Source organism: Triticum urartu, chromosome 2A (assembly GCF_056163025.1).
Source record: "Triticum urartu cultivar PI428250 chromosome 2A, HENAU_Tu73, whole genome shotgun sequence".
In the NCBI taxonomy this organism is placed as follows: domain Eukaryota; kingdom Viridiplantae; phylum Streptophyta; class Magnoliopsida; order Poales; family Poaceae; genus Triticum; species Triticum urartu.
In genome coordinates this window covers 401848248-401870855 of record NC_141874.1, presented here as the reverse complement: position 1 = coordinate 401870855, position 22608 = coordinate 401848248, and positions in this window count along the sequence as shown.

Here is a 22608-nt window from a genome sequence, read left to right as displayed (position 1 = left end):
ATCGTTCTGTTTAATCTGATAATCATATTTTCCTTTCCATTTGTTGGGTTAACGTTTCTTGTGATCTATATGAGCTAAGAAGTAATAATTCACTGCTTATGGAAACACCTCGGTGTACAACTCTGTCAGTGAGACCCTGTTTCTACTTTTGATGACTTCCGGTAACCGCCGATGGACGAGAACTTTGCCTATTGGTCCGCCTCGTTCAACGAGCAGGAAAATGGTTCTCTTTGTCCCTCGCCCTTGGTACCGACGTTGTTGCCGACATAACTGACATGCTACTCTCTGACATGCCTTGCTATCATGATCGTGCAAGATGTCACCGCTCCTAGTTTTAACCCACATGGTGGGTCCATAACCCATAGTTCCACAGGATCAAAACCTGACTCTCATGTACACCCTGTTGTCAAAGTTATTCCTCGCGCTTGACTTTGTATGTAATTCACGGGCCACCTGCCTGTTGATCAATTCTGGTATCAGACACAATACTTATTCCAGTTGCTCTGAACCCCTTTCACACTATGTTTTAGGCAACGAACTGTTGAGTAGCCACTTGAAACTTCTTGCCATACCTTCTTACTTTACTCTCGATATTTTCTTAAGTATCTATTCGAGAGTTACTTTCTACCACACCTCCCCGATGTTATCAACCAGATAGTCGACCTTTTAGAGGTCCGTTTTTCCGAAGTTACCCCTTGACCTTCATACGTACAATGAAGACTCCGAAGGAAGGATGACGACTTTCATCGTGTTGACCTAATACCGAGGTATGAAGACATCAACGTTATGGATCGACCACTTAGAGAAGAGCAGCCAAGACTGAGAAGATCCATTAGAATTTCGTAACCAGACTTTTCCTCCTTACTCTACCTCTTAAATCTCGGGACGAGATTTCTTGTAGTCGAGGAGAATTGTGATGCCCGGATAATTAAGCTACAGTGAACCTCCGCTAATGATGCCACGTCACCATGATTAATATTGTTAACCGCGCGATGCATCAAATTCCGTTCAAATTCAAATTCAAAATCAAGCAAACAATAAAAGTCTTCAAATGTCAGCAATTAAATGTTCTAAAGTTGACATATAAATCCTAAGTAATTATGGTGGTGAAACCACATTTTTATAATATGATTAGATGCACTAAGTGAAATAAAACAGTAGCAAAACAATTAATTAAATTTTCTTTTGCAATCAATAAATGTTAAGACATTTTATTTAGTTGCCCAAAATTAATGAGGCAGTAGCATAACTTTAATACTAAAATCAAGACTTGCTTTTATATTTTAAAAGATTGAGCTAAAAAAACTAAAAATAAAAACACTACAGAAAAGAAATAATAAACAAAAGATAAAAATAAAACAATAATGAATAAAAGAAAGACCCCACCTTGCTGGGCCTCGGCCCAGCTAGACACTGGGCTAGCCAGGCCAGGCCCAACCGGCCACCCATTCCCCCCATAACCCCTGCTAGCGCAAAACCTAACCGCCCCATCCACCCCACTCCTCCCCCACGATCCAGATCGGGGAACGAACCCCGCCGCCGCCCGACGCCGTCACAGGACCGCTCCGCCATTGCCGGCCTGCTTCCTTCCCTGCGCCGGCCGTCTCCGTCCTCCTCCTCGCCCCCCGTTGCCCCGGTCCCTACGCACCCCCGTGAGGCTTCCCTCTACCCCCTTCCCTCTGGCTCCCACACGCACTGCGCCTGCGTTGTCCATCGTCATCGCAGTCACCGCGCCACCCCCCACATCCCTGGAGCCCCGCGGTCGCCGCCCATGGCCTCACCCTCCCCTGCCTGGCATCGCCGCCTACTGCTGCTGCTACTCCCCCGCGCGCGCTGTCCTGCCTCGTCGATGCTCCGATGGCCTCGTGCCGCCGTGCACCGCAGCGCTGCTGCCGCTGCCCACCGCAGTCTCTCCTCGCGCCTGCCCGTGCTCTCCCTCGCCCTGATGCTCGCCCCTCCGTCGCGCGTGTGCCCACGCGCCGTCCAGCCACCGCCCTGGCCCCCGTGCCGATCCCCGTCACCGTACGCCGTGGCCCCCGCTACATCTGCGCCGCCCCGCTGCGTGCAGTGTGCGCCCGCATGCGCCTGCGCGCCCGACGCCCGCCTGCGGTCACCCAGCGTGTGCGCGGCACCGCGCCTCGCCGCGCCACCACGACCGCTCGCTGCCCCTGCTACCCTCTGCTGATCTGCTCCGCCGCGCAGCCGCGCCGCCTCGCTCCCACCGACAACAAGCCGCCGGAGCCCCCACACCGCACGGCCCCTCCTGCCCCCGCACGGTGCTCACCTCCGCCCTGGCCGGCGCCCGGGGCCAGCTAGGTTGCGCCCGCCTCCAGCGCCCATTAGCGCCCGGGCGCCCGCTCGCCCGATAGGCCCCTCTGGGCCACAGACACATGGGACCCCCCAACGTTTTTGTTAAAAAAGAATTTAATTTAAAATAAAAATAATAACAAAATAAATATTAATTAATTAATTAAGTAACTAATTAACTTAATTAATCATGTTTAGATTAACCTAATAACTAGCTAAACTAATTAAACTCGTTTAGTTAGTCTTGGGCTATGACAGTGGGACCCACGTGTCAGTTTGACTAAGTCAACTGACTGGTTGACTGATGACATCACGATGTCCTCATGCTGACATCATAATGACATTTTCTAAATTAAATTAATTCTATTAATTCTAAAAATGAAATAAGAACTTTGAAAAATTAATATTAAATAAACGTAGCTCGGATGAGAAAACTTTGAACATGAAAGTTGCTCAGAACGACGAGACGAATCCGGATACGAGCCCGTTCGTCTGCCACGCATCCCTACCATAGCGAACACGCAACTTTCCCCCTCCGGTTCGTCTGTCCGAAAACGCGAAACACCGGGGATATTTTCCCGGATGTTCCCCTCCTTCACCGGTACCACCTCATACCGTGTTAGGGCACACCTAGCATCACGCTTTGTCATGTCATGCATCGTCTTGCACCTGTTTGCTTAATATTTACTGTTTCTTCCCCCTCTTCTCTCGCTAGACACCGAGACCGACGCCGCTGCTACCCAGTACGAGTACGGTGTTGACGACCCTCTCTCTTGCCAGAGCAACCAGGCAAGCCCCCCCTTGATCACCAGATATCGCCTACTCTCCTCTATACTGCTCCCCCCTCTACTCTCTTGTAATGGATTGAGTTTCCCCTTTGAAGCTATCTTATCGGATTGAGTCTTTAAAGATTTGAGAACACTTGATGTATGTCTTGCCGTGCGTATCTGTGGTGACAATGTGATATCACGTGATTCACTTGATGTATGTTTTGGTGATCAACTTGCGGGTTCCCCATGAACCTATGCATAGGGGTTGGCACACGTTTTCGTCGTGATTCTCCAGTAGAAACTTTGGGGCACTCTTTGAGGTTCTATGTGTTGGTTGAATAGATGAATCTGAGATTGTGTGATGCATATCGTATAATCATACCCACGGATACTTGAGGTGACATTGGAGTATCTAGGTGACATTTGGGTTTTGGTTGATTTGTATCTTAAGGTGTTATTCTAGTACGAACTCTAGGGCTGTTTGTGACACTTATAGGAATACCCCAACGGATTGATTGGAAAGAATAACTTTGAGGTGGTTTCATGCCCTACCATAATCTCTTCGTTTGTTCTCTGCTATTAGTGACTTTGGAGTGACTCTTTGTTGCATGTTGAGGGATAGTTATGTGATCCAATTATGTTATTATTGTTGAGAGGACTTGCACTAGTGAAAGTATGAACCCTAGGCCTTGTTTCAACACATTGCAATACCGCTTACGCTCACTTTTATCATTCGTTACCTTGCTGTTTTTATATTTTCAGTTTACAAAAACTATTATCTACCATCCATATACCACTTGTATCACCATCTCTTCGCCGAACTAGTGCACCTATACAATTTACCATTGTATTGGGTGTGTTGGGGACACAAGAGACTCTTTGTTATTTGGTTGCAGGGTTGCTTGAGAGAGACCATCTTCATCCTACGCCTCCTACGGATTGATAAACCTTAGGTCATCCACTTGAGGGAAATTTGCTACTGTCCTACAAACCTCTGCACTTGGAGGCCCAACAACGTCTACAAGAACAAGGTTGTGTAGTAGACATCAAAAGCTAAGTTGAAAGATGATGGTAGCAACTACACGGACTGGGTCCGTAACTTGAGGATTATCCTCATGGCTGCATAGAAGTATTACGTCCTGGAAGCACCGCTAGGTGCCAAACCCGCTGCAGGAGCAACTCCAGATGTTATGAACACTTGGCAGAGCAAAGCTGATGATTACTAGATAGTTCAGTGTGCCATGCTTTACGGCTTAGAACCGGGACTTCATCGATGTTTTGAACGTCATGGAGCATATGAGATGTTCCAAGAGTTGAAGTTAATATTTCAAGAAAATGCTCGGATTGAGAGATATGAAGTCTCCAATAAGTTCTACAGCTACAAAATGGAGGAGAATAGTTCTGTCAGTGAACATATACTCGGAATGTCTAGGTACAACAATCACTTGACTCAGCTGGGAGTTAAGCTTCCGGTTGATAGTGTCATTGACAGAGTTCTTCAATCACTGCCACCAAGCTACAAAAGCTTCATGATGAACTATAATATGCAAGGGATGGATAAGACAATTCCCGATCTCTTCGCGATGCTAAAGGCTGTGGAGGTAGAAATCAAGAAGGAGCATCAAGTGTTGATGGTCAATAAGACCACTAGTTTCAAGAAGAAGGGCAAAGGGAAGAAGGGGAACTTCAAGAAGAACGGCAAGCAAGTTGCCGCTCAAGTGAAGAAGCCCAAGTCTGGACCTAAGCTTGGGACTGAGTGCTTCTACTGCAAAGGGACTGGTCACTGGAAGCGGAACTACCCCAAGTATTTGGTGGAAAATAAGGATGGCAAAGTGAAAGGTATATTTGAAATACATGTTATTGATGTGTACCTTACTAATGCTCGCAGTAGCGCCTGGGTATTGATACTGGTTCTGTTGTTGATATTTGCAACTCGAAATAGGGGCTTCAAATTAAGCGAAGATTGGCCAAGGACGAGGTGACAATGCGCGTGGGAAATGGTTCCAAAGTCGATGTGATCGCCGTCGACACGCTACCTCTACATCTACCTCCGGGATTAGTTTTAGACGTGAATAATTGTTATATGGTGCCAGCGTTAAGCATGTATCTGGATCTTGTTTGATGCGAGGCGGTTATTCATTTAAATAAGAGAATAATGGTTGTTCTATTTATATGAGTAATATCTTTTATGGTCATGCACCCTTGATGAGTGGTCTTTTTTAACTAAATCTTGATAGTAGTGATACACATATTCATAGTATTGAAGCCAAAAGATATAAGTTTAATAATGATAGTGCAACTTATTTGTGGCACTGCCGTTTAGGTCATATTGGTGTAAAGCGCATGAAGAAACTCCATGCTGATGGGCTTTTGGAATCACTTGATGCTTGCGAACCATGCCTCATGGGCAAGATGACTAAGACTCCATTCTCCGGAACAATGGAGCGAGCAACAGACTTGTTGGAAATAATGCATACTGATGTATGCGGTCCGATGAGTGTTGATGCTCACGGCGGGTATCGTTATATTTTGACCTTCACAGATGATTTGAGCAGATATGGGTATATCTACTTGATGAAACATAAGTCTGAAACATTTGATAAGTTCAAAGAATTTTAGAGTGAAGTGGAAAATCATCGTAAGAAGAAAATAAAGTTTCTACGATCTAATCGTGGAGGAGAATATTTGAGTTACGAGTTTGGTCTTCATTTGAAACAATGCGGAATAGTTTTGCAAAGCGATCTATGATGTCTCTTACTGATTACCGCTATCATTTTGGGGTTATGCTTTAGAGACGGCTGCATTCACGTTAAATAGGGAACCATCGAAATGCGTTGAGACGACACCATATGAACTGTGGTTTGGCAAGAAACCCAAGTTGTTGTTTCTTAAAGTTTGGGGCTGCAATGCTTATGTGAAAAAGTGTCAACTTGATAAGCTCGAACCCAAACGGAGAAATGTGTCTTCATAGGATACCCAAAGGAAATTGTTGGGTACTCCTTCTATCACAGATCCGAAGGCAAGATATTCGTTGCTAAGAATGAATCCTTTCTAGAGAAGGAGTTTCTTTCGAAAGAAGTGAGTGGGAGGAAAGTAGAACTTGATGAGGTAACTGTACCGTCTCCCTTATTGGAAAGTAGTTCATCACAGAAATCAGTTCCAGTGATTCCTACACCAATTAGTGAGGAAGTTAATGATGATGATCATGGAACTTCTGATCAACCTACTACCGAACCTCGTAGGTCAACCAGAGTAAGATCCCCACCGGAGTTGTTGGGGATATTACTAGTATAAACCGGCCTTGTGTAGCCGGGTTAACTCCTTGAAGCTTAGAAGCCCATGAAGATACAAGGATGATGGCGCTTCACGAAGGCCCAAGGCCCAAAGGCGAGTTAAAGCCTGTAAATGTAAACCGACCTAGTCATGTAACTTGTATTATAAGATAGGAAGGATAGAGAACGAACCGGATACGTTTATGATCCGGCTTCGGGACTCTGTAGCCCGGTGGGCGTCAGCCTATGTATATAAAGGGATGACCCAGCTGCGGTTTAGGGACAGATAACAACTCGAGAGCCAGACAAAGCGGATTCGCTCCCTGGCCTTCGAAACCCTAGCAATACCAATCACAACTAGACGTAGGCTTTTACCTTCCTTGAAGGGCCCGAACTAGTATAAAACTCCCCGTGTCCCCTTGTCCGGTTTAACCCCTTTAAGATAACCCGTAGCGATGGCTCCACGACTAAGTCCTTTCACAAGGACATCTGCCGTGACAAACCCACGGCAGTTGGCGCCCACCGTGGGGCTATCGTATGATGGTTTTGAGTTCTTGAAGGGCAGCTTTGATGGACTTAAGCGATACGCTGTGGGCCAGATGATGAAGAGTCGTCGCGGCAAGCTCTACATCGACAATGCAGGATGGGGTCCCGAGGCCGATTCAATCGAGTACGGGTACCGGGTCCCCTTCGGTGGGATTCACGTCTTCATCGGCAAGATCGGCGAACCGGCCCCTGAGCCGGACATCTGCACCGACATCATTAAAATGGCTCGGCGTGCAAGTTCTACGCCAGTTCAGCCCGAGGCAAGGCATGTTTTCATAGGTGTCATCCATGGATCGAGATACGAGGACGGGCCGGTGTCCGATGGAGAGACCGTGGTCTGTTCTGACGACGAGTCTTCTAGAGAGACCGAATCGCTTTATCAGTTGCAGGGCGGCCGGATTGATGGAGGATCCGAGGGCAACAGTATTCCGGATTCCCCTGATCTGCCAAACCGGGCCGCCATCTTCATGGCCGGCACACAATCAGCACCTCATTCATCGACCGCCGCAGCAATACTCTCCGGTTCAACAACGGCTACACCGGCAGGGGCAGGAAGCTCTGCGCCGCCTCCAACCCAAGTCCTGTCTGATTTGTTCGACGCTTTGGCAACATTGATGGCCGCAGAGGTGGATGCAGCAGCTAGGGATCAGCACAATGCGGAGATTGCAAAAGTGAAAGATCAGATAGCTCAGGCTAAAGCGGACCTGGCGACAGAGAACGCTAGGATGGCTACAGAGCGGGCGAATTGGAAGCACATGCCTACCGGATTAGGCTGGATCAGAATGCTTCAGAGGAAGTCATGATAAGAAGGTACCGATCGCGTCTCCCATCGGTTTATGAGCCGCAAAATCTCTTCAACACACCAGGAGCAGGGGCTGGTAACCAACCCATACTAAACCAGGCGGAGCGACGATTCAACCGCGCACGATGGACCCGCCTCGCTAGAACAACATTGTGCCACAGTATGTACCAACACCTCCCGGGCATTATTCTAACCCGTTGGACAATATTGTGGCCGCCGCTTCACGCCTCGCAACCCTCCCAACCAACGGCGAGTCACCAGTTGCAGTGGAAGCACGTCGGGCCAGGGATCTCCTTCAAACAACGCTAAATCAAATGTAGGCATATTCACACAGTCGTGAGAGGATTCATTCCACTCCCCGTCCAAGCCGGAGCTATAGCAGACACGTGGAGGACGAACCGGTTGTGTCCAGCAGTGCACGTCGTCGAAATTCACCGCGAGGAAACAACCCGACAGGAGGAGGCGCTAATGCGCAGGATGTTGTGGACCACGGCCGCGCACGTCGAGAGGCCGAGTTGGCAGCTCGACACGGAGCACGACAACATACTCCGGTTCACCCTACGGCTTCAGTAGAGCCAGGTGTGGTGTTCAGTTCCTTAGGGGTGCCGTGTCTCACCCCTGCTTTGCGTAATGTGAGACTGCCCAAGGACTTCAAGGGACCTCGTAAGGTACCAAATTACACCGCCGATTTGCAACCAGAGGCGTGGGTGGAGAGCTAGGAGATGGCAATGGAGATGTTAGATGTGGATGAGGCAGTGTGTGCTAAATACTTCACCATGATGTTGGAAGGAACAACTCGTACTTGGTTGAAGAGCTTGCCAACTAACTCTGTCGGATCATGGGCCGAATTGAAGCACCGATTTATCCAGAATTTCAAAGATACTTGTAAGCAGCCAATGTAAATCGTGGATCTCGCCGCTTGTGTCCAAGAGGAAGGGGAGTCCATGACCCATTGGGTTAAACGGGTCTCAGCGATTTTGCACTCATCAGATCGTATCAATGCAGACACCGCAGTGTTAACATTAGAGGGCAATTGCCGTTTGAAGCCGCTCAAATAGAAATTGGGAAGGCTCAAACGTCACTACAACGATATGTCAATGCTCATGGCCGCTTTGGTTAAATACGCTGATTCAGATAATACCAAGGACCCGGATTCAGAGGAGGACAAATCGGAGAAAGGGAAAAAGAACGACAACGCCAAGGGTCAGCAGCCTAGCCCGGCAGGCCATGGAAACAGCGGTAAGCGCAAGGCCGACATCAGCTTGGACTTTGTTGCTAACACCAATGCTCAGGAGAATGGCCAGCGCCGTAAGGGCAAGCAGCCCCAGAGGGGAGGAGGTTCAGGCCCCAATTTGGAGCGCCTGTTAAATCAGCCCTGTCCAAAGCATGGATCAAAGGAGAAGCCAACATCGCATCTTTGGAAGGACTGTTATATCACGCGGGATTTCAAGAATTCCAATATGTTCCAGTATGATAATGGCCAGCCCGGCGGTTCAGGAGGTGGTTTCCACGGGCCGGGTTACGGAGGTGGTGGTTCCGGTTCAGGGTTTCAAGGCAACCAAACCGGACACATCAATCAAGGGCACCAAAGCAACCAAGGAGGCTACAACCATCAGGAGAATCAGCAGCAACAGCAGCAGTCGGGTTACCAGAGCAATCCCAAGCAGCTAAATAGCGGGCAATATCACGTTTTCACCACTAGTTTGTGTAAGCGTGATCAGAAACTTCACAAAAGGGCAGTAAACTCTGTTGAACCGGCAGTGCCTCAGTACTTATGCTGGTCTGAGCAACCCATTCTGTGGAGTAGGGAGGATCACCCACCTCGGGTTGATAATCCGGGTCACTTGGCCCTAGTGGTAGCCCCGCAAGTCGGGGGATACAAGTTCACTAAAGTGCTCATGGATGGCGGAAGCAGTATCAACATTCTGTATTATGACACATTCCATCATATGGGGTTGACAGATAAGAATCTTAAACCGTCAAATACCGTTTTCATGGCGTGGTGCCTGGTAAGTCTGCATACCCTGTTGGCAAGATAGCCTTAGAGGTGGATTTTGGAGATGATTATGATTCAAGGTCAGAAACATTGATGTTTGAGGTGGTAAAAATCAAAAGTCCGTACCACACCTTGTTTGGACGGCCGGCTTATGCTAAATTCATGGCAAGGCCATGTTATGTTTATTTACAGCTTAAAGTGCCAGGTCATAAGGGGACTATCACGGTACATGGAAGCAGAAAGATCGCCTTGGAATGTGAGGAAGGTGATGCGGCTTATACTGAGTCGGTTTGTGCCACGGAGGAGCTGAAATTCTATAAGGAGCAAGTTGATCCGGCAGACATGACTTCTTTGAAAAAGCCAACTACGGAACACGATCCGGCATTGAAGTTTAAATCGGCCACAAATACTAAGATGGTTGACTTCATTCCTGGCGATTCATCCAAACAGTTCAGCATCAGCGCTAACCTGGACCCCAAATAGGAAAGCGCGCTCATCGAGTTCATCCGTGAGAATCGGGACATCTTTGCATGGAAACCTTCTGACATGCCAGGTGTACCGAGGGAACTCGCTGAGCACAAACTTAACATTGATCCTAAGTTTAAACCGGTCCGGCAGTTTCTCCGCCGCTTCAATGAAGAAAGGTGTAAGGCTATTGGTGAAGAGGTAGCCCGTCTGTTGGCCGCAGGGTTTATTGTAGAGGTCTTTCATCCAGAGTGGTTGGCTAATTCGGTGCTGGTTCTTATGAAAAACGGCACTTGGCGTATGTGTGTGGATTACACAGATTTAAACAAAGCTTGCCCTGCAGACCCCTTTGCTCTCCCTCGCATTGATCAGATAATTGATGCAATGGCAGGTTGTGGCCGTTTGTGCTTTCTGGATGCATATTCTGGTTATCATCAGATCAAGATGGCAGTTAAGGACCAGGAGAAGACAGCTTTCATAACTCCATTTGGAGCCTTCTGCTACGTTTCCATGCCTTTTGGACTCAAGAGTGCCCAGGCAACTTACCAGCGATGTGTTCAGAATTGCCTTCATAAGCAAATTGGGCGCAATGTTCATGCATATGTGGATGATATTGTGGTAAAGTCCAGAAAGGAGGAGACATTGATAGATGATTTGAGAGAAACATTTGACAATCTCCGGGTTTACAAGATGATGCTCAATCCGGAGAAGTGTGTCTTTGGTGTCCCGACAGGCAAGCTCTTGGGCTTTCTGGTATCAAACAGAGGCATTGAGGCTAATCCGGAAAAGATTGTAGCAATTACATCCTTGGCTAAACCGGCGTGTATCAATGATGTTCAACGTCTGGCCGGCCGGATTACAACCTTGAGCCAGTTTATCAGTCGCCTTGGAGAGAAGGCCATCTCTTTATATCAGATGCTCAAGAAAACAGATAACTTTGTCTGGAGCGAGGCAGCTGATAAAGCGTTCGAGGATCTGAAGAGGCAGCTAGCTGAACCGCCCGTGCTTGCAGCATCGATCGATAAAGAGCCGCTATTACTATATGTGGCTGCTAATGCCCGGGCTGTTAGCGTAGCCATTGTGGTAGAGCGCAAGGAGCTTGGCAAGGAATATCCGGTTCAACGGCCGATTTATTATATTAGTGAGGTGCTCATTGAGTCAAAGCAGAGGTATCCGCATTGGCAGAAGCTGGTGTATGGAGTGTTTATGGCAAGCCGGAAGCTTAAACATTATTTTCAGGGCCATCCCATCACAGTGGTCAGTTCGGCTCCTCTGGGCGATATCATTCAAAACAAAGAAGCAACTGGCCGGATTGCCAAGTGGGCTATTGAGCTCGGACCTCATGGGCTCAAATATATACCCCGCACATCGATCAAATCCCAGGCACTCGTGGACTTCATCAATGATTGGATGGAGTTACAGGCACCTGAAGAGAAACCAGATAATACATATTAGACTATTCATTTTGATGGGTCCAGACAGTTGGAGGGCTCAGCGGCTAGAGTCATACTAACTTCCCCACGAGGTGACAAGTTTTGTTATGTCCTCCGTTTATTGTTCCCTTGTACTAACAATGCAGCTGAATATGAGGCTTTGCTTCACGGTCTTCGGATGGCTAAGGAGATGAATTTAAGCCGGGTTAAGTGCTTCGGCGATTCAGATCTAGTGGCTCAGCAGGTGTCTGGCACTTGGGATTCTAAGGACCCACTCATGGCTGCATATCGGCGAGAGGTGGACAAAGTGGCTGGTCACTTTAAGGGTTATCAGGTGGACCATATAGACCGGCGGAAGAATGAAGCGGCGGACGCTTTAAGTCGTCTTGGTTCCCAGCGTAAACCGGTCCTGCCCAATGTCTTTCTTGATGTATTGCATAATCCGTCAGTCAAGGTGCCAACCGAAGAAGATTTGGCTATTCCTGATCCGGAGGCTCAGTTGGTGGCAGCTCTGCATGCCATACCGGATTGGACAATCCCCTATCTGGCTTACATGAACCGGGGCGAGTTACCAGACGATGAAACGTTGGCCTGACAGATAATCCGGCGTTCTAAGTCCATGACCATACTTAACGGGGAGTTAAATCGCTACAGTGTTTCAGGAGCAATTCAACGTTGTGTTTCTCCTCAAGAAGGTTGTGAGATTTTGAGAGAAATCCATGAAGGGGGCTGCGGTCACCACGCCGGTTCAAAGTCTTTGGTTGCTAAAGCTTTTCGCCATGGTTTTTACTGGTTGACGACACATGCTGATGTGGAGGATTTAGTCAAGAGATGTGACGGGTGTCAAAAATTTGCCCGCCGTGCGCACATTCCGGCTCAAGAGTTGCGGATGATTCCAATTACGTGGCCGTTTGCGACTTGGGGGCTTGATATGGTTGGACCCTTCAAGCGATCCAAGGACAAAAAGACCCATCTGTTAGTAGCAGTTGATAAATTCACCAAATGGGTGGAGGCAGAGCCAGTCAGCAAGTGTGATGCAGCCACGACAGTTCAATTCATCAAAAAGGTGATATTCCGGTTTGGCTTTCCACACAGCATTATAACTGATAATGGTACTAACCTGTCAAAAGGGGAGATGGAAGAATTTTGTCAACGTGAGCACATCCGGCTTGATCTAGCATCGGTGGCTCACCCCCAGTCTAATGGTCAAGCAGAGAGGGCAAATCAGGAAATACTATGAGGTATCAAACCCAGGCTTATGGTTCCCTTAAAGCGGATGCCTGGTTGTTGGGTTGAGGAGCTACCTTCTGTGTTATGGAGCATCAACACCACAACCAATAGGTCTACGGGTTACACACCTTTCTTCATGGTCTATGGAGCGGAGGCAGTTCTTCCTAGTGACATCCGTCATGACTCGCCCCGTGTGATAGCTTATGTTGAAGCTGATAATGAGAAGGCACGTCAAGATTCTCTGGACCTGTTGGATGGCGTGATCTGGCAGCAGCACGATCGGTGATTTATTAGCAAGATCTCCGTCGTTATCACAGCCGCCGGGTTAAAACCAGAACCTTTCAAGAAGGCGACCTGGTGCTCCGGCTCATCCAGGATCAGACTGATATGCACAAGTTATCCCCACCTTGGGAAGGAACTTTTGTGGTCAGCAAAAATCTGCACAACGGATCTTACTACCTCATTGATGTTCGAGAGCATCAAGACTCACGTCAATCGGAGGAGGAGACCAAGCGGCCATGGAACATAGCTCTCCTTCGGCCTTACTATACTTGAAGCTATAGGCTCTTCATCTGTACATATTTATGACAATGTATATATTATATAATAAACCGGAGCCTCCGATTAAGTGGGGTATCTGTTCTTTTCACATCCTGTGTATGTTATACGAGTTTACTGGCAAAGCGGAATTTTTTAATCCGGTCTTAGCAGCTACACGGGTATAAAGAAAATCACTAGGGGGCTTGGTCATATTTGAACTACAACTACACCTCTTGATAGGTCTTGAAACCACGAAGGGATATCACTAGGGGGCTTGGTTGTTATCACACCATAGCTACACCTCTTGATAGGCATTTAAGCCACAAAAGAAAACTATGTGGAGCTAAAGAGAGTGTTACACAAAGCACAGACTCAAACATGGGCACACACTGAGCACAGCTCACAAAGTTACTTGGGGGCTCTTTTTGCAAAGCAACAAAGAGTTTGAAAGGACCCTTGTAATTGGCTATCAAGCCACGGCTTGGAAGCCTGGTGTATTCACCTAAAACCCCGGGTTAACCTGCCTTCATCTAGTAAGCCACTCCTGTCCAGGTAATCCTGGTATGACCCATCGAATGTTTGACATGTCAATCTTTTATAGACCCTGAACTTGTCAAAGTTAAAACGATGATTGGTTAATTGGAGGCCCATCTTAAAAGGCTTTGTTAAATGGTTTAACTCAGAGGCCTGGCAGCCCATGAAAAGCCTCGATTTGGAGCCTGGCAGCTTGTAAAAAGCCTTGCATATTTTCCTTTTTGAGTTTTATTTGTTGAAGTTCATAAGTATTTTTTGATAAACCGGCGTCCTTGACCCGGTTTGCTTTTCAACTACAAGTTGTTGGCACATGATCAGTTATAAAAAGGTGTTTATTGACCCGACCTGGTTTGACTAAATCACCAGTATTATAAGGAAAACCCGGTAGTTATCCCAGTCTGGTTTAATATATAGACCGGCAGTACAGAGATGGGGTTATCAATGTCCGGATTGACATTAACGCCTTTGCCACATACACTGTTGGTCAACCAATGAGGTATGTTCTGTACATTGCTTTTTGTACAAACACTTGATTGTTCATCTAGGTATTATATACTTCTTGGACATCATGACCCGTCTAGCGGTAAGCCGCTAGATACTTTTAAGTTGTTGTACCCAGGAACACAATTCATCATGGGTTATGCATAAATATATCCCAAACAGTGGCACAAGATTGTCATGAAGTATTACGAAACATGCTCGATGGCATGGCAGATAACGGAGTTTTTTGGCTATCCTATTACAAGAAGCTTTCAAAACGGCTCTAATGGTATCATTGTTTTTCACAGTAGCCATGTAAACCGGCGATCGAATCAGGATTCTTCATCTGGACGGATTGATGGTTGAGGGTCAGTTGGTGTGGGCACTTCTTCATCCCTCCCCAGACGCTGGAAATCCACCGTTGACCAATCGATTCCAGTTAAAGCTTGAAACACTGCTTCTTCATGAATAATATTGGAGGGGTTAATATCAGGAGCATAAGTGTGCTTACGAGTCGGAGGCACAAGTTCTTCAACTTCATGGATGTCGGCCGGCTGTCTCTTCCCCTCCACATCATAAAACGGTTGAAAATGGGACAAATCGGTATCATCGGCCAACTTGTTGGCTGCTAGCCGCATCTGTTTGGTCAGCCGCCAGAGGTCATCATTGTCGAAGTTTGAACCATCTTCCTTTACACCTGGGTATCGTTTAATAATATCCACCGCTTCAAGGTCCGGAATCTAGGCTTTGGCTCGAATAAGTGCAGTTAAAGCTCCGGCTCTGGCAGCTGCTTTCTTCAACTCGGCGATACGGGCTGGTAACATGGCCAACTTCTCAAGAGTTTCTTTAATCAAAGTTGGGGCCGGTTTGTCATAAGCTGTCGTGCAAATAGCCCGCTGAGACCCAGAGTACAGCTGTTCAACCAATGTGTATGCTGCTTTGAGCTTCATCCACATATCTGTACCAAGATGAGCGATCCGAGTGCCTGCCAAAGATTTTATCAACATTTTGGTCAGCTATAAGGTTCATCGACTTGCGCAACAAACATAAGCAGGCACTTACCAAAGATAACAGAGACCATAGCATTTATTTGGCGTTTCAAACCGGCTAGTTCATCTACCACTGGCTTCAGGGCTGCCTCGACGTCTACAACTCTTTTGGTTAAACCGGATTTCTCGGTCTCCCAGTCAGCACGATCTTTGTTGAAAGATTCTTTCAGCTTTTCCATTACGGCCAGGGCCTGAATCGGCTCCTCTTTGGCTTTTGCAGCCTCGGCCTGTTGTGACTTCACATTCTCTTGCAAGTCAGAATTTCGGGCATCTTTGCTTCTCAGTCCAGCCTGCAACGTTGAAGGTATGTTAAACAAACAACATATATATGTGCTAAGTACAAAGCGTATAACAAGTTATGCACTTCATACTTGGGGGCTAATGCCTATTTGCTCTAAAGCACTACATTTTATACAAGTCTCCAGAACAATGCAAGCATTGTCCTTGACAATTGGGGGCTAATGTGCGTCTGTTCTAAAACAGATGCTTGGATTAAAAACCGAATTAACTTGGCAAGTTAAACCGGCCTTTGGGGGCTATGCTGCAGAAAGTTATCTAATTATTTCAAGATGAGTCTTATCTCTTATTAGAGACCTGCCATTGCAAGGATCAATGATGAGAAACTTAAAGTGTTACAAAGACCCGGTTTATGATTAATAATCATAAAACGGCCCTTGGGGGCTACTTGGGATAGTATTTCAGCTATAAATCAATAAACAAAGGGAGATGAATTTACCTCATATCGCTCTTTCATCAAGTTTACCAAACCGGCTTCATAATCCCGGTTTGAGTGCAGACGGTTCAAGAAGCCAGAGTGAAGCTCATCAGCGTTAAGATGAGCATAGCTTGATAAATCTCTGCTCCATTTGCCTTCTTCCCCGGCAGCCTGCTCTTCTTTGGCACTGTGTTGAGCCAAAATGATGGGATGGCCAGGAGAGCTATGGCCCATTCCAGTAATAATCACATCGTCTCCTTGGCCTTTAGTGTTTTTGGTTGGTGATATTGGAATTTCGGCATCTTTCACCGGACCAGCCCGGTTTGGTTCTGCCGGTTCAGCATCGGGCGCGACAGGCTCAGCGTCTGTGGGCTCATCAGTATTTTGGCCTTCAAGGGGCGGGTCATTAGAAGTAGCTTCAGGATGAGGGCCTTCCGATTCACAAGTTTTTCTGGTTCACCTCTTGGTTCTTCTTCTTTGGCGACCGGGTCTTCGGGTGGATTGGTGACCCGAGCTTTCTTGCTAGGTCTGGCTTTGGCCCTGTAAACAGAATAAAAGTGGATTAATATCCTATTCAAAGGATTTACGACGCATTGAAAAGAAAGGTTTTTAAAGGGGGGAGTTGAGTCGTTGTCGATTCACCAGAAGATGAAGGAGGTTTCACCTGATAATTTGAATTGGACGGATTAAGAGGTTGTCTGAAATAACCTGCCTTGGGGTAAGAATGGTCAAAAGTAGGAGAGACCTCAGACCGGCGCTTCCGAACCGGAGTATCAGGTAAACCGGCTGAAGTGACCTGCTAGCCACTGTGCCGGGTTGTCCGGCGAGCTTCATGCTGTTGAGTCTTCAAAATAAATGTTGGATCCAAGTGAGCAAGAGGATCAGAAAAGCTTACTTTCCGGACTGCTTGGCGAGTTTTTTGTGTTGGCATAGAGTCTGAACCAGAGGAAAGGGTAATTACCTCTACATCATCAGCTTGACTAGCTTCTGCGTTCTCCTGAGGAAGATCATTATTAATGAGATGCATGAAAAGAGAGCCAAGTGAGTCAAGTTCTACCTCAACGTCTGGATCATCAGTGTCATCATCAAGCTCCATGCTGATCCGGTCAGCCGTTTTCCGTTTTGACGTCCATTTTACGGCTTTGGTTTTGGGGCGGGATGGCTTGACCACTTTATCCCCAGTCAGCTTTGCCGCTTTCTCTACGGTTTTCCGTTTCCAGAAGGGGTCATCACCCTACATACACAGAAGAAGGATTACAGGTTGCATAAGCTAAAAATATTAGAGATGAAAAGGAAGTATAATTCTTACAGCAAGTGGTTTGTTCTTGGCATAGAAGGGACTCATACCGGTTGACTACAGATCAGTTCTGATTCATTCAGAATCTTCTTTACAGCTTCAGTGACTTCTTCCTCAGATAATTGAAGGTTGCAATGGCGTTGAGGGTCGTCAACCTCACCGGTATACTCACACATTAAACCGGAACGCCAGCTTAGTGGCAAGATACTCCAGGATATCCAACAACGCACAAAGTCCACGCCTGTTAAACCATTCGCCATAAAGGCCCGGAGTTTGGTGAGTTGAGGGGCATATTTCGCCCTTTCTGAAGAGCTCAGGCGTTGTGGCATTGGATGGGTGTTGGATAGTCTGTGATCACGAAAGCCGGGGAGGGGATTTTCATCTTCAAGGGATGTATCTCTGCAATAAAACCAAGTTTGGTTCCATTCCTTTGGATGGCTATGCAATTTGGCATGAGGAAATTCAACCTCTTTCTGCTTTTGAATTGAGACACCCCCAAGCTCAGTGTTAGGGCCATTCACAAATTCTGTGCGCCAGTTTAAATGAAAGAAGTCCTGGAACAGCTCGGCGGTTGGTTCTTCTTGTAAATATACTTCACAGAAGACCTGGAAGTTTCATAAATTGGAGACCGAGTTGGGACCAATATCTTGAGGATGAAGTTGGAAGCTGGCAAGCACATCTCGGTAAAACTTTGACCCTGGCAGTTTGAAGCCACGGCCTATGTGGTCAACAAAGACAACCACCTCACCCTGCCTTGGGGTTGGAGGATTTTCTATTCCTGGAACTCGCCATTTGATTTCAGTTTTCTTAGCCAAAGTGCCAATGTTGACCATATCATTCAATTGTTCCTCTGTGACCCGGGAACGAGCCCAGTTGCAAGCGGTGAATTGCTTGGCCATCGTGGAACAAACGAGCTGGAAACAAAGGGCCGGTTTATAAATCACACAGGATAACATACAAGATGCAAGGGATAGGGGACATGGCATAAACCGAAGATCAATGCAATAATGCATAAAAGGTAGTACCACGACAGGGGTACTCAGACACTGTTAAACCGGAGTATAACTATGAAAGTAAAATGCTCCTCCGGTTTAGCAAAGGGCTAATGGTATAGATTGCTTATACAAGGTTAACCTGCCTATGTTGGCGTGAGGAGAAACAGATTTCACAGAGACATATGAAAATTTCGGATCTAAGGTAAGACAGAAAAGCAAAATATTTCGACCTAAAAAGGGTAAAACCCGAAACAGTTTATGAAGGACTACATCAGCGTTTGCGCATAAGGATTTATGGTGGTAACAGAAGATTAGCCACGACAAGGGATATGATAAGTGTGAAGCATTCATCTACGGGCCAAGGAAGAACAGCACTAAAAGCTCTGATGAATCTCAAGAACAGCGAGGAAACCCTAATGGATCTAGGGAAGAAGGGAGAAAGGACTTACTGCGACCGCGGAAGCAACGGAAGGGCGCTGTGGAACTCTGGTGCGAACAGGTTGATGCAGTGGCCGACAGCGAAGCAGAGGCGAGGTTCGAAGGTGACGACGGCACTCGAGTGCAGGGTCGTTGAGAGGAAGAAGAAGAGATGAATGGGTAGCGGAAAGAAAAGAAGGGGGCCCTCTGCCCCTATTTATAAGGCGAAGCGATAAAACGGCAAGTGCGGGAATCGAGGAGCCAAAAAAATGGATAAGTTAATAAAGGTGTCGCCTCGGTGACTGAATACACATTAAATGAAGGTAATCTTCGACATCAACGGATGGATGACGTCAGGGCGGTTTATCATAATCTAGAAATATGACGTCATGGCGGTTTACAAGATCAAAGTGAAGATGATGAGGGAAGAATTTTTCTAAGTGTAGAAGATTGACATGAACAAGTTCTAACCAATCCGGGGCCTAATGTTGGGGATATTACTAGTGGATGTAAAACGGCCTTGTGCAGCCGGGTTAACTCCTTGAAGCTTAGAAGCCCATGAAGATACAAGGATGATGGCGCTTCACGAAGGCCCAAGGCCCAAAGGCGAGTTAAAGCCTGTAAATGTAAACCGACCTAGTCATGTAACTTGTATTATAAGATAGGAAGGATAGAGAACGAACCGGATACGTTTATGATCCGGCTTTGGGACTCTGTAGCCCGGCAGGCGTCAGCCTATGTATATAAAGGGACGACCCGGCTGCGGTTTAGGGACAGATAACAACTCGAGAGCCAGACAAAGCGGATTCGCTCCCTGGCCTTCGAAACCCTAGCAATACCAATCACAACTAGACGTAGGCTTTTACCTTCCTTGAAGGGGCCGAACTAGTATAAAACTCCCCGTGTCCCCTTGTCCAGTTTAACCCCTTTAAGCTAACCCGTAGCGATGGCTCCATGACTAAGTCCTTTCACAAGGACATCTGTCGTGACAAACCCACGACAAGAGTGGTACGGTAATCCTGTTCTGGAGGTCATCTTACTTGATCCTGATGAACCTATGAACTATGAGGAAGCGATGATGAGCCCAGATTCCGCGAAATGGCTTGAGGCCATGAAATCTGAGATGGGATCCATGTATGAGAACAAAGTGTGGACTTTGGTTGACTTGCCCGAAGATCGGCAAGCCATAAAGAATAAATGGATCTTCAAGAAGAAGATTGACGCTAACGGTAATGTTACTGTCTACAAAGTTCGACTTGTTGCAAAAGGTTTTCAACAAGTTCAAGGAGTTGACTACGATGAGACCTTCTCACCCGTAGCGATGCTTAAGTCCGTCCGAATCATGTTAGCAATTGCCACATTTTATGATTATGAAATTTGGCAAATGGATGTCAAAACTGCATTCCTTAATGGATATCTTAAAGAAGAGTTGTATATGATGCAACCAGAAGGTTTTGTTGATCCAAAAGGTGCTAACAAAGTGTGTAAGCTCCAGCGATCCATTTATGGACTGGTGCAAGCATCTCGGAGTTGGAATATACGCTTTGATAGTGTGATCAAAGCATATGGTTTTATACAGACTTTTGGAGAAGCCTGTATTTACAAGAAAGTGAGTGGGAGCTCTGTAGCACTTCTGATATTATATGTAGATGACATATTGTTGATTGGAGATGATACTAAATTTCTGAATAGCATAAAAGGATACTTGAATAAGAATTTTTCAATGAAACACCTCGGTGAAGCTGCTTATATATTAGGCATAAAGATGAATAGAGATAGATCAAGACACTTAATTGGACTTTCACAAAACACATACCTTGATAAAGTTTTGAAGAAGTTCAAAATGAATCAAGCAAATAAAGGGTTCTTGCCTGTGTTACAAGGTGTGAAGTTGAGTCAGACTCAATGCCCGACCACTGTAGAAGATAGAGAGAAAATGAAAGTCATTCCCTATGCTTCGGCCATAGGTTCTATCATGTATGCAATGCTGTGTACCAGACCTGATGTGTGCCTTGCTATTAGTTTAGGAGGGAGGTACCAAATTAATCTAGGAGTGGATCACTGGACATTGGTCAAAAACATCCTGAAATACCTGAAAATGACTAAGGATATGTTTCTCATTTATGGAGGTGACAAAGAGCTCGTCGTAAATGGTTATGTTGATCCAAGCTTTTGTTGGGTTTCGTAGTAATTTCAAAAAATTTCCTACGCACACACAAGATCATGGTGATGCATAGCAACGAGAGGGGAGAGTGTTGTCTACGTACCCACGCAGACCGACTGCGGAAGCGTTGACACAACGTAGAGGAAGTAGTCGTACGTCTTCACGATCCAACCGATCAAGCACCGAAACTACGGCACCTCCGAGTTCGAGCACACATTCAGCTCGATGACGATCCCCGGACTCCGATCCAGCAAAGTGTCGGGGAAGAGTTTCGTCAGCACGACGGCGTGGTGACGATCTTGATGTACTACAGCAGCAGGGCTTCGCCTAAACTCCGCTACAGTATTATCGAGGACTATGGTGGCTGGGGGCACCGCACACGGCTAAGGAATAGATAACGTGGATCAACTTGTGTGTTTCTGGGGTGCCTCTGCCTCAGTATATAAAGGATTTAGAGGGGGGGGAGGCTGACCGGCCATAGGAGGCGCGCCAGGAGAGTCCTACTCCCTCTGGGAGTAGGATCCCCCCCAATCCTAGTTGGAATAGGACTCCTTGAGGGGGGAAAGAGAGAGAGGGGGCCGGCCGCCTCTCCTAGTCCTAATAGGACTAGGGGAAGGGGGGAGGCGCACAGCCACCTTGGGCTGCCCCTTTCTCCTTTCCACTAAAGCCCACTAAGGCCCATATAGCTCCCGGGGGGTTCCGGTAACCTCCCGGTACTCCGGTAAAATCCCGATTTCACCCGGAACACTTCCGATATTCAAACATAGGCTTCCAATATATCAATCTTTACGTCTCGACCATTTCGAGACTCCTCGTCATGTCCGTGATCACATCCGGGACTCCGTACAACCTTCGGTACATCAAAATGCCTAAACTCATAATATAACTGTCATCGTAACCTTAAGCGTGCGGACCCTATGGGTTCGAGAACAATGTAGACATGACCGAGACACGCCTCCGGTCAATAACCAATAGCGGGACCTGGATGCCCATATTGGCTCCTACATATTCTACGAAGATCTTTATCGGTCAGACCGCATAACAACATACGTTGTTCCCTTTGTCATCGGTATGTTACTTGCCCGAGATTCGATCGTCGGTATCCCATACCTAGTTCAATCTCGTTGCCAGCAAGTCTCTTTACTCGTTCCGTAATACATCATCTCGCAACTAACTCATTAGTTGCAATGATTGCAAGGCTTATGTGATGTGCATTACCGAGAAGGCCCAGAGATACCTCTCCGACAATCGGAGTGACAAATCCTAATCTCGAAATACGCCAACCCAACATCTACCTTTGGAGACACCTGTAATGCTCCTTTATAATCACCCAGTTACGTTGTGACGTTTGGTAGCACCCAAAGTGTTCCTCCGGCAAACGGGAGTTGCATAATCTCATAGTCATAGGAACATGTATAAGTCATGAAGAAAGCAATAGCAACATACTAAACGATCGGGTGCTAAGCTAATGGAATGGGTCATGTCAATCAGATCATTCAACTAATGATGTGACCTCGTTAATCAAATAACAACACTTTGCTCATGGTCAGGAAACATAACCATCTTTGATTAACGAGCTAGTCAAGTAGAGGCATA